We start from the raw sequence: 11,106 nt of genomic DNA on the forward strand, positions 1-11,106 counted from the left end.
TAAAGGGAGTGAGATGGGAAGCAACTTACTATCTTCTATCTTTGCATGATTTTTATTATCACTGGCAAAAAAAGGTGATGGCCAAGTGACACACACTCAAATACTAATATAAATAAACATATTTAATGCCTTCTCCTTCTTCCCAGCCTTTCACCAAGAAAATAAGTCAGTAGAAAAGAGAGGTGAGTTTGAAAGAGCTACACCTGTCCCTGCATGCCCCTTATTCTCTCAGACACACGAGACACATGTGGAGACACTCATCCAACTTATACTAGCAGCTTTGACTCCAATATGGAACCTGTGCTTTATATTGCATTGCAGAAATCTTGAAAACCAAAACTGTACAGATAATTTAATAATCAAAACCAAGTGAAAATTTAAAGGTGTCTACTGTGATATTATTAAAAGAACCCATTACCCAGGTGGTATGGTATGGCTGAAGGATTAGTTAAAATGGCAGACAGGTGGTGTTAAATAAATAAATAAAAGACATAGTTTAATATTTATTTCCAAGAATTGAGTGAAATTAGTCAAACTGCTTTGTCATCTTATCCCTTATCCTGATGTTCACTAACTATCCTTTATTCACCACTTTCACTTCTTCAAATGTAGAAGTACTAGACTACAGGAAATTGGAGAAATTAAGCAATTTGGATATGTCACATTACATCTGCAAACTTTATTTCCCTCATTTGTAATGTGCTAATGATACTTTCCATCTCCTGGGAAATATAATACTTAAAGTTTGCTGTGGAAAATTTTGTGAGATGAGGACTAGGACATTTCTGAAATATTTTCTTGGGTTTTACATGGAGAAAAGAACAAACAGATTGACTGTCTGATTGACCACATAGGAAGGTGCCGATCAATTCAAATGAGGGGTAATATTTCCCTAGTCTTTCCAAAGTTTCATATACACTCATGGTGAAAAGTCCCTCCCTCTCTACCCTATTATTACACGCAAAACACCCTCACAGGTCACATCACAAAAGGTCCCGGTTACCTCTACCTCATTAAGACACTTTGACAGGTAGACCTTCCATTTAGTAGATTTCCTCAGACTGCTGCTAAAGGTTAAACCATTGTAATGCTAAAACATTCTAAATATTTTTTGTAAGACCACAATTCTCCTACCATTGAAAATATTTTCTAACCAGGCATGCTAACCAACTTCTCAAACAATTTAACAATAAAAGAAGGAATTATTTAACGAATGGATACTAAATAACTGGATGATGAAATAATCTGTACAACAAACCCCCATGATGCACGTGTACCTGTGTAGCAAACCTGCACATCCTGCACAATCACTCCTGAACTTAAAAGTTAAAAATAAAATAGAAAATAAACAATTGGAAATGCTGCTTTACTAGGGATATCAGCCTAGAACAGCTTAAATCTAATTTCCAATATAATTTATTTTATGGACTATATTTATAAGTTAACTAGGTCATTAAGCTAATTTTGAATTGTGCCTGTAATATCCATCAAGGTCTAATCAGTATGTGTCTGTGAGCCTCTATTAGCATACCAGACACAATATTATGTGTCACATGCTATACAAAATGAAGAAAATTTTTGAATTCCTCGAAAAATTTTATAATCTATAGATGTGTTGTCTTTAAGATTCCCCAGTTCACTAGAGTAAACCAGATGTTTTTACATTCCTACTATATATGAACTACACATTTTAAACCTGTTTGGCAAACCTTCTGTTGATTATATTTTATCTAATTCAAATATTTTGACAAACAGCAATAAAATTACAATGTTCCTATGACTTAACACAAGTATTCTCCAGGCGAGTAACATTTTAAATTAACTAAATAATAATAAAAACAAATTATAGCAATATCATATTGGGATAGCCACCTTAATTTAACTATTTTTCAGAATAAATATGGAAGGAAATTAAATTACATAAAAATCATTTATGAAAATGCTTCTGGTGTTCAATTTTAATCTTTAAATTTTTGTTTTTATTTCATACACTTTCTATGGCAGTCAGATGAATCTGGATATAGGCATATTTTTCTGAGCAAAGGAAAGATCCATTATGATTACCTATTGTTCCTGCCTCACTTCTATTTTAAAATTCTCATTGGCAGTCTATTTTCCCACGAACTATATTACTGATTAATATAATTACTAAAACCTTGCTCTAAGGTATAATGTGGAAAATTTTGAGATTTTCAATGTGTTTTAAACATAAAAAGACTTGTGCAAAAACAAATTATGATGATGATAAAATGCTTGGCTTCAACATCAATCTCATGTTCTAATGAATGTGAGAATTTAATGGAGATGGTAGAGCATATGCATTTTCAACAGGCACTAGAGAAAAAATTTTGGAGCCCAGCCAATACCTCCTCTGGAGGGCAGAATATGATGAATTATGCGAAAAACAAGCCAACCATAATCAAGTGGCCGGGCAAGACATACCAGCTGCTATGCTCCAGGGGAGGGGTCCCCATGCTGATGTACAACAACAACTAAATTTTGATCCCCAGGTCTATGCACAAGTGTCTTTGTGCACTCTCAGGGCTTGGGACTGAATTCCTGAAAGTGAAGTTCAATGGGGATCTTTTATAAATGTTCGACAAGGGCCTCAGAAGCCATTTGTTGAATTTATCAATCAGTTAACCCAGGCAATTAAGAGACAAATTAGTCATGCCTAGGCTGCTGATATCTTATTGCTGCAATTGGCTTATGAAAATGCTAACGTCAACTGCCAGCAAGCAATGCAGACAATCAGAGGAAAGGCAGCCACAGTCGGGGAACTTACACGAGCATGTCAACTGATGGGGACCGAAACACACAAAGCCAAAATATTGGCTATGGCATTAAGGCCTCCTAAAGTGAAAAGAAAGAGAAATCCAAATTGTTTTCTATGTGCAGAGCAAGGTCATATGAAGTGGGAATGCCCCAATAATAGAGGCCAAGGTAACTCAGGAAAAAACCCCCTTCTATATGCCCCCAATATAAAAAGGGGAAACATTGGGCAAATCAATGCAGGTCCAAATTTGATAAAAATGGCAATCCCATAAGTACTCAGGTGGGAAACTTCATGAGGGGCTGTCCCCAGGCCCCATTCCAAACTGGGGCAATGCCAGTGGCTTTCCTCGGTCAGAGAGAAAGCCCACGGTCTTCTCTCTTAGAGCAGCCACCATTGGGAGTGCAGAACTGGAATTACTCTGCCAATGAATTAGTGCTAAAAGAAGGAGAGGACCCTAAAAAGGTTGCAACCAAGGTCTGGGGTCCACTGCCTCCAGGAACAGTGGGATTAGTTGTAGAGTGGTCAAGCCTATCCAGTAAAGAAATTAATGTGCTCACCGGGGTAATTGATAATGACTACCAAGGTGAGATATTAGTTATGATGGAATGTAAAGGTCTGCATATTCTTCCCCCTGGATCAAAGACAGCTCAGTTACTACTGTTACCATATTGGGTCCCCAGTGCCCAGGGAAAGGAAAGGGGAAAGGGAAGTTTTGGAAGCACAGGAGCCATAGGGGTATATTGGAATCAACTAATCACTGATCAGAGTCCCATGATCACCTTAAAGATTGGAAATAAGAATTTTACTGGCTTATTGGAAACACGGGCGGATATTTCAATAATTAGTGATCAAAACTGGGCAGAAACTTGGCCTTGGGTCACTCAGAAACAAAAAATTGTCAGCATCGGGGAAGTGCACACAGCCAAGCAGAGCACACACCCCCTAACATGTTGTGATTTTCAAGAAAGAAAGGCAGTTATACAGCCTCTAATTATGTCCATCCCTGTTAATCTCCGGGGATGAGACCTGTTAGTCAAGTGGGCGGCGGGAGGAATCACTCTGCAGAACCTTTTCTAATAATGTCTACTGTTATTATCCCTCCCTTACCCCTGATGTGGCTTTCTCAAGATCCAATTTGGGTGGAACAGTGGCCTTTAAAGGGAGAGAAATTACAAAGAGCCCCTGAATTAGTTGAAGAGCAATTAAAAGCCAGCCATATAGAACCATCAAACAGCCCTTGGAATTCAGCCATTTTCATCATTCCCAAAAAGTCTGGTAAATGGAGACTTTTGCATGACTTACGTGCTATCAATGCTAATTTGCAACCTATGGGACCCCTTCTATAGGGGTTCCCTTCCCCCACGGTGATTCCTCAAGAATGGCCTATAGTCATTATTGACTTAAAAGACTGCTTTTATACTATTCCCCTTACAGGACAGAGAAAATATTGTGTTTACCATAGCAGCTATCAATAATGAAAGGCCAGCTCACCAATTTCATTGGAAGGTACTTCCTCAAGGAATGCTGAACAGCCCTGCCATGTGTCAGTATCATGTAAATCAGGCTTTGTTCCCCAGTAGAAAAGAATTTCCTAATTGCAAGATTATTCATTTTATGGATGATATTTTACTAGCAGCCCCAACAGAGCCAGTACTTTTAAGTTTATATGCCTCTGCTGTAAAGAATACACAGTTAAGGGGTTTAATCATAGCACCTGAAAAAGTACAGATGTCCTCTCCTTGGAAATATCTTGGATACATACTAACTTCCCAGTCAGTAAGACCTCAAAAGGTTAAATTAAATACTAGCAACTTACACACCTTAAATGATTATCAGAAATTGCTGGGTGATATGAATTGACTTCGTCCTACCTTGGGCATAACTACTGATAAGTTACAAAACCTGTTTTCTATCCTAAAGGGCAGTATGTCCCTGGATTCTCCCAGGTGTTTAACTCCTGCAGCAAAAAGGGAACTTGATGAAATAGAGCAGGCTATTTCTCAGAGGCAGCTAGATCTCATAGATCCATGACATTCAGTTCAGTTGTTTGTTTTTCCCACTAAACATTCCCCAACAGGATTAATAGGACAGAAGGCCCCAGGGCTGTGCTTTCTAGAATGTACTTTTTGCTTACATACGGGGACTAAAACTCTGTCTCCCTATATCCAGCTAGTTAGTAAAGTCATCTATTGAGGCCACAGATGATGCAATCTATTGCTAGGTTATGACCCTGATGTTATTAGAATTCCTTTGAGTAAAAAGCAATTTGAAGCAGTATTGCCCTTATGTCTAAACCTGCAAATAGCACTCTCTTATTACACAGGCCATATAGAACATGCCCTTCCTGCCAACAAACTCCTTCAGTTCTCATCTCGTAATCCTGTGGTTTTGCTTGGAAGTTACTTATGTTTATATAAAAAGAAACTATTAAAAATTTTCTACTAGAGCAACTGCACACGAGGAAGGCCAAGACAAACACAAATCAAGAAATGGAGTCCTCCCAAAGCTGCAGTCTGAAAATACTATAAACAGTTAATTCCACACACATGAATGGGTTTCTTTGCTATAGAAAATCCAAGTGAAATAAGAAATGGACATGTTTGACAAGGTTTCGTTTAAAAAAGGATGAGACCCTGTATGCGTTTAGTTTTCTGCTCCATCACATTTTTCTCCTGCATTGTCTGATGTCCATAGTGTTAGGTCGTTTCTAATCAACTTCTAAGGTGGGTGCTGTCTTTGCATAAGTGTTCATTAAGTTTATCAAGTTTTGCGGTGGCCTCATTAAAAGCCTTTTTATTAAGGATCTCATGGTAAAATATGGAAAAGCTGAGAGCCAGATCATGGGAGATTGGGTGTGTGGGTTGCGTCTTTTTCTTGCTTCTATCAAATGCTTTTTAGTAAGCTCCTTGGGAATTATCTTTTATTTGTTTCCAATCATTACCATATGCAACTTTAGTAAAGTACAAGAAGTAGTCTCTCTTCAGTTTCAGAAAGAAAACTTTACTCTTTGGATTAGTTGCATTGGCTAGTAAATGCTTATCCAAAAATTCCAAGACCCTGGTGCAGATGGATCTCAGCTCAGACTTCACTTTCTGCTTAGTCCTTTATCAGCTGCAACTTCTTGTCAGAGTTGTCAGTTTTCTGCTTGAGATAGTCCTTCATCAGCTGCAAATTTTTGTTGGAGGTATTGGTTTTCTGCTCAATGCTTCATTCAGATGACCTTCCAGGCAGACCTGTGGCCCCTGACCATGGTCTTGTAGGCCACTGAGAGCAGATTGTACTCCTCTTTGGGCAACTGGGCACCCTGCTTGGCCACGGCTTTCCTGAATGTGGCCATGTTGAAGCGCTCTCAGCCTGCTTGGTCAGCTTAGCCTTCTGAATCAGCCGTAGATCTACTCCGTGACATGTGGTGAGCTGTTTGTAGGGCCAGGGCTGAGGATGAAGGGAGCAATGGTGAGTGTCTAGCTGGATCGGAGGAGTTCTTCTCAAGAGCTTTAAGTCTGTTGGCCGTAAGAGAAGTCTCCATTATCTTTATAATAAAATTCAAATAATTTATGTGGCTCACCAGGCTATACATTAGCTGGCCCCTGCGTGTTTCATAAACTACTACAAATATTCCTTTACTGTAGTACAGGATCAGGGTGTCCCTGGAAAACCACGTAATCTATGTCATTGAAATGTTATACTTCTTCCAACTGCCAGTAACGTTCATCCTGCAAATTGTCACATGGCTGGCTTATTCTTGCAATAAGCACTGCTGGTGGCATGTCACTTCCTCAGATATCTTACCAGAGAGCACTATCAAAAATACCTACTGTGCCTCCACCAACAACTTTAGTTCTATTTTATTTCATGTTTTATGTTCCTCATACAGTAAAGCGCAGCCTATAGTTTTACTATCTATGGGCCCTTTATTTGACAAGGGCCTTGTCTGGTTTGTCATTCCTGTGTTTCACCATTTAACATTAATTCAAAATTATTTATTGAGTTCCTGAGAAAATATAGAGAATCGGTAAATAATTTTGAAGAAAATAAATAAATCCTCCCGAATATTTATACTATTTCTACATTTATGTTGAGCAAAATACTAAAAGCATAATTCTATCACATTGTTTTCATTGATAATAGTGTAAACAGAATTTATAATACATCATTTCTATCAAAAAATATATAAACTTTCCACACTACCCAGAAACAGTACTGGTTACTTCAATTTACTTTTATTCTTACCTAGCCAATCAATCTGTTAGTTATAGAGAGATTTAAAATTAAAAATGCTTCAGGAAAACCAGAGATGATTATATTTAGAAATATTCAAAATTATTAGTCAAATATACTTTGAATATCAAACTAAATGGCAATATTGAATCAAATTAAGTAGCAATTCTATTTGTGATTTATGTACTGATTATAATAAACTTGATTTATAAATCAAACATTTAATGAGTATATGTCAATATTCAATGTAAAATAAAATACAGAAGAATAACTATTTAATATTTAGCTACTTTGTTACTTTATCCTAAAAGCTAAAAACATTATTTTAAAGACTTTTATCACAGAAAAAAATGTGATTTTTCCATGATGGAGACAAAATAATGCATTTTCACAAACTGAGACTTTAGGCTATATCTTTTTTGCTAGGTGATTTTTTCAATGATTTTTTTCACCTATGGGACAACTAAATAGTAAGGTGTTCTTGCTATTACAATGCTTTAGCCTTCTCTTTTCCTTTTAAATAAGTATATGTCAAGTTCATTTGTGCATAGAATTCAGTCAGGAAATTCTGTAAGTAAATCAAGTATTTCCAAATGCTATAATATTTTTATTGATTCTATAAAAATTTTGGAGTTGTTTTTCCAACTGCACATATTGCTACAAAAAGATAAAAACCACATAGGCACTGTAAAATGTAAGTATCCTTTGGCTTTTTGACAATCCAGTGTTTCATGTTTCCCTTTAGGCAAGAGAGAAAATATACAATCAGTCTATGTGATGTGTGTACCAATGTATTGTACTTTTGTATAATGATCATTATATATAAATGATCATTATATAGCTAGAACAGAAAATTTTTCTTCAATTGTTCACTCAAATAAATATTCAAGACTTTGTTTTCTCCCTTGGGAGCACCAATTATTCTCTGGTTTAGCCAGTTTAACTCTGAAATTCTCTCTTCTACTTGTTCTAATGCATTTTTAAAAGTGTTCACTGTATGTTGTAACTCCCTAAGTGTGTCTTTCATTTCCAGAAGTTCTGATTGGTATTCCTTTATGTTATCTATCTTTCTAGAAAATTTTGTATTCATATTCTAAGGTGCTTTTTAAATTTCTTTATGATAGTTTTCACGTTTCTCTGGTATCTCTTTAATTAGCTTAATAATTAACATTTTGAATTATTTATCTGGAATTTCACAGATGTCGTCTTGGTTTGGATTAATTGCTGGAAAGTTAGTGTGATCTTTTGGAAGTGTCATAGAACCCTGTTTTTTTTTGTCATATTACCAGAGTAAATTTTCTGGTTCCTCCTCATTTTGCTAGACTATTTCTTCAAACTATTTTTGAATTTATGTTTGATTTGAGTGTTTTTTTTTAATTTCTTTTTTCTCCTTAAGGATGTGACTTTAATGGTTATGGTTAATTATAGTCTAATTGGTTCTTTGCGCTTTCAGGGGTAAAGACTCCGTAAGTGTTTCTTGGTTACAAAGAATCTTTGTATAATGGTTTTCTCATACGCTGGTTGTAGTAGCAAAGTGTATGAGTACGTTCACCGTCTTCTATGGGGTTGGAAGGGTAGCCGTCTCTTGAAGCTTGTCTAATTCCCCCATGGTTTGCACTTTTTTTATTTGTATTTTTTGTTTGTTTTTTTGAGACAGTTTCACTCTTTTCACCCAGGCTGGAGTGCAAGGGTGCAATCTTGGCTCACTGCGACATCTGCTTCCTGGGTTCAAGCAATTCTCCTGCCTTATCCTCCCTGGTAGCTGGAATTACAGGTGCCTGCCACCACATCAGACTAATTTTTTTTTTTTTGTATTTTTAGTAGAAATGGTGTTTCACCATGTTGGCCAGGCTGGTCTTGAACTCCTGACCTCAGGTGATCTGCCTGCTTCAGCCTCCCAAAGTGCTGGGATTACAAGCGTGAGCCACCGCACCTGGCCTTATTTATTTGTTTTTACCCAGTATTTTATTTACAATTTTGATGGTCTGGGCTTCAGGATAGTAGGGGAGAAACCTCTACAGGGGTCCCCTACACAGGGACCCAAATTATGGCTAAAGCAGGTGGGTAAATACAATACCCAATGGTAGACAGAGGTCCCAGGCTTGTCCAAGGTGGCTGAGGGAGCTCTCAGTGAGCTGCACTGATGTCTTATCAGGGGGAAGGGTTGGAGCCACCTCAGATCCCCTGCCAGGTCAGCAGAAAAGCTGTCTACCTCCCAGACACACTCTTGTCCCAGTGCTCCAGCTATTCAGATCAGCCAGGTACATCTTTTCATCTTAAGAATTTTGATGATCCAAGTAGAGGGAAATTGTGACTCTGCCTCTTATGCAAGCCTAAACCTGGAGGGTACCCTTCCTGGGGAGATGCAGAATTTTTCTCTGTTCAACTTCTCTCCCTGTTTTATATTTTTTTCTTTCTCTTCCATCTTAATACAACACAATCATGCCCACCTTTTTTTTTTTTTTTTTTAGTAGAGTCAGGGTTTCATCACGTTGGTCAGGCTAGTCTCAACTCCTGACCTAAGGTGATCCACCCGTTTCAGCCTCCTAAAGTGTTGGGATTGCAGGTGTGAGCCACCATGCCCAGCCAGATGGACTCTTTTGTAAATCGAAACCTGGGTTTCCTATTATAAAATACGTGAATATCTATACTGCTGATTGTTTTCTTTGCTGTAATTCTTTCAAGCATTTTTTTTTAAATGAGTGTCTATACCTCTTACATTCTTGCAGTACATTCTTGACTCATTTCAGTTCAGGTTAGAATTTTTGTTTTTCTATGTGACAGTATAAACTTACAATGACACTAAAATTGGGGCTGCTGTCAACTCATCATTGGAAGTATGCTAGTTCTAAACATTAAATTTTTTTTTTTTTTTTTTTTTTTTTTTTTTTTTTTTTTTTTTTTTTTAGACTGAATCTTGCTCTTTCATCCAGGCTGGAGTGCAGTGACACAATCTTGGCTCAATGCAACCTCCACCTCCTCCTGGTTTCAAGCTATTCCTCCACTTAAGGCTCTCGAGTAGCTGGGACTACAGGTGTGCACGACCACACCCAGCTAATTTTTGTATTTTTTGACAGAGACAGGATTTCACCATGTTAGCCAAGCAGGTCTCAAACTCCTGACCTCAAGTGATCTGCCCACCTGGACCTCCCAAAGTGCTGGGATTACAGGCATGAACCACTGCACCCGGCCTAAATATCAATTTTAAAAAATGTGCCAGGGACTTTAAATAATGTACTAGTTCTTCCTTATGTGTGTAATTTTAGAAGTGTTCCAAGAAATTATTATTAAATAATCATTTTATAAAGGTAAAAGCAGGAAAGCTATTTTATGCACTGTTATAATGATTAGCATATACTAGCTACTCTATAAAAATGTTACCTTATTATCAGGAAACACATTGCCTGTGGTACATTAATACCTCTGATTTCACTCCATCACTACAGATTTATTGTATTGGTGTACTTATAGCAGAGTATAATATTCATCTAAAATTATATGACAATATTCATCTAGTATGATATTTATTTATTAGCAACAAACTACATTGTAAACAAGGTCCCCTATGACAGAGATAATTAAACATAATTTAAGTATGCAAACATTTCACTTCTTTTATGACTGAATAGTGTCCTATTACAAATAGAATACATATTGCATATCTACAATATGTTTAATTATTATATAATACCATATTTTTATGAACAGATGAATAAAGAAAATGTGATATATATATCTAATCATCTGTTGATAGACATTAAGTTTTCTTCCATATCTTGGCTATGGTGAATAGTGCTAAATAAACAGGGTTAAAGATATCTCTTCAATATACTGATTTCCTTTTTTTTAGATAAATACCGAGCAGTGGGATTGCTGGATTATATGGTAGTTCTATTCTTGGTTTTTTGAAAAACTTGTATGCTGTTTTTCACAATGTCTGTACTAATTTACATTCCCTCCAAGAGTGTGTAAGAATGTCCTTTTCTCCAAATCCTCATGAGCATTAGTTATTTTTCCTCTTTTTGCTAATAGCCATTCTTATTATGGTAACATATTTCATTGTGGCTTTGATTTACATTTTCTGATGATTAGTCATATTGAGTACTTTTTCA

At 36.7% G+C, this 11,106-nt stretch overlaps 1 pseudogene; it reads right to left on the reverse strand.

Moving 5' to 3' along the window:
* Positions 1-5,419: 5,419 nt before the first annotated feature.
* On the reverse strand, positions 5,420-6,543 carry LOC100994938 (14-3-3 protein theta-like; annotated as a pseudogene).
* Positions 6,544-11,106: the final 4,563 nt, after the last annotated feature.

This window comes from Pan paniscus, chromosome 15 (genome assembly GCF_029289425.2).
Source record: "Pan paniscus chromosome 15, NHGRI_mPanPan1-v2.0_pri, whole genome shotgun sequence".
Classification (NCBI taxonomy): Eukaryota; Metazoa; Chordata; class Mammalia; order Primates; family Hominidae; genus Pan; species Pan paniscus.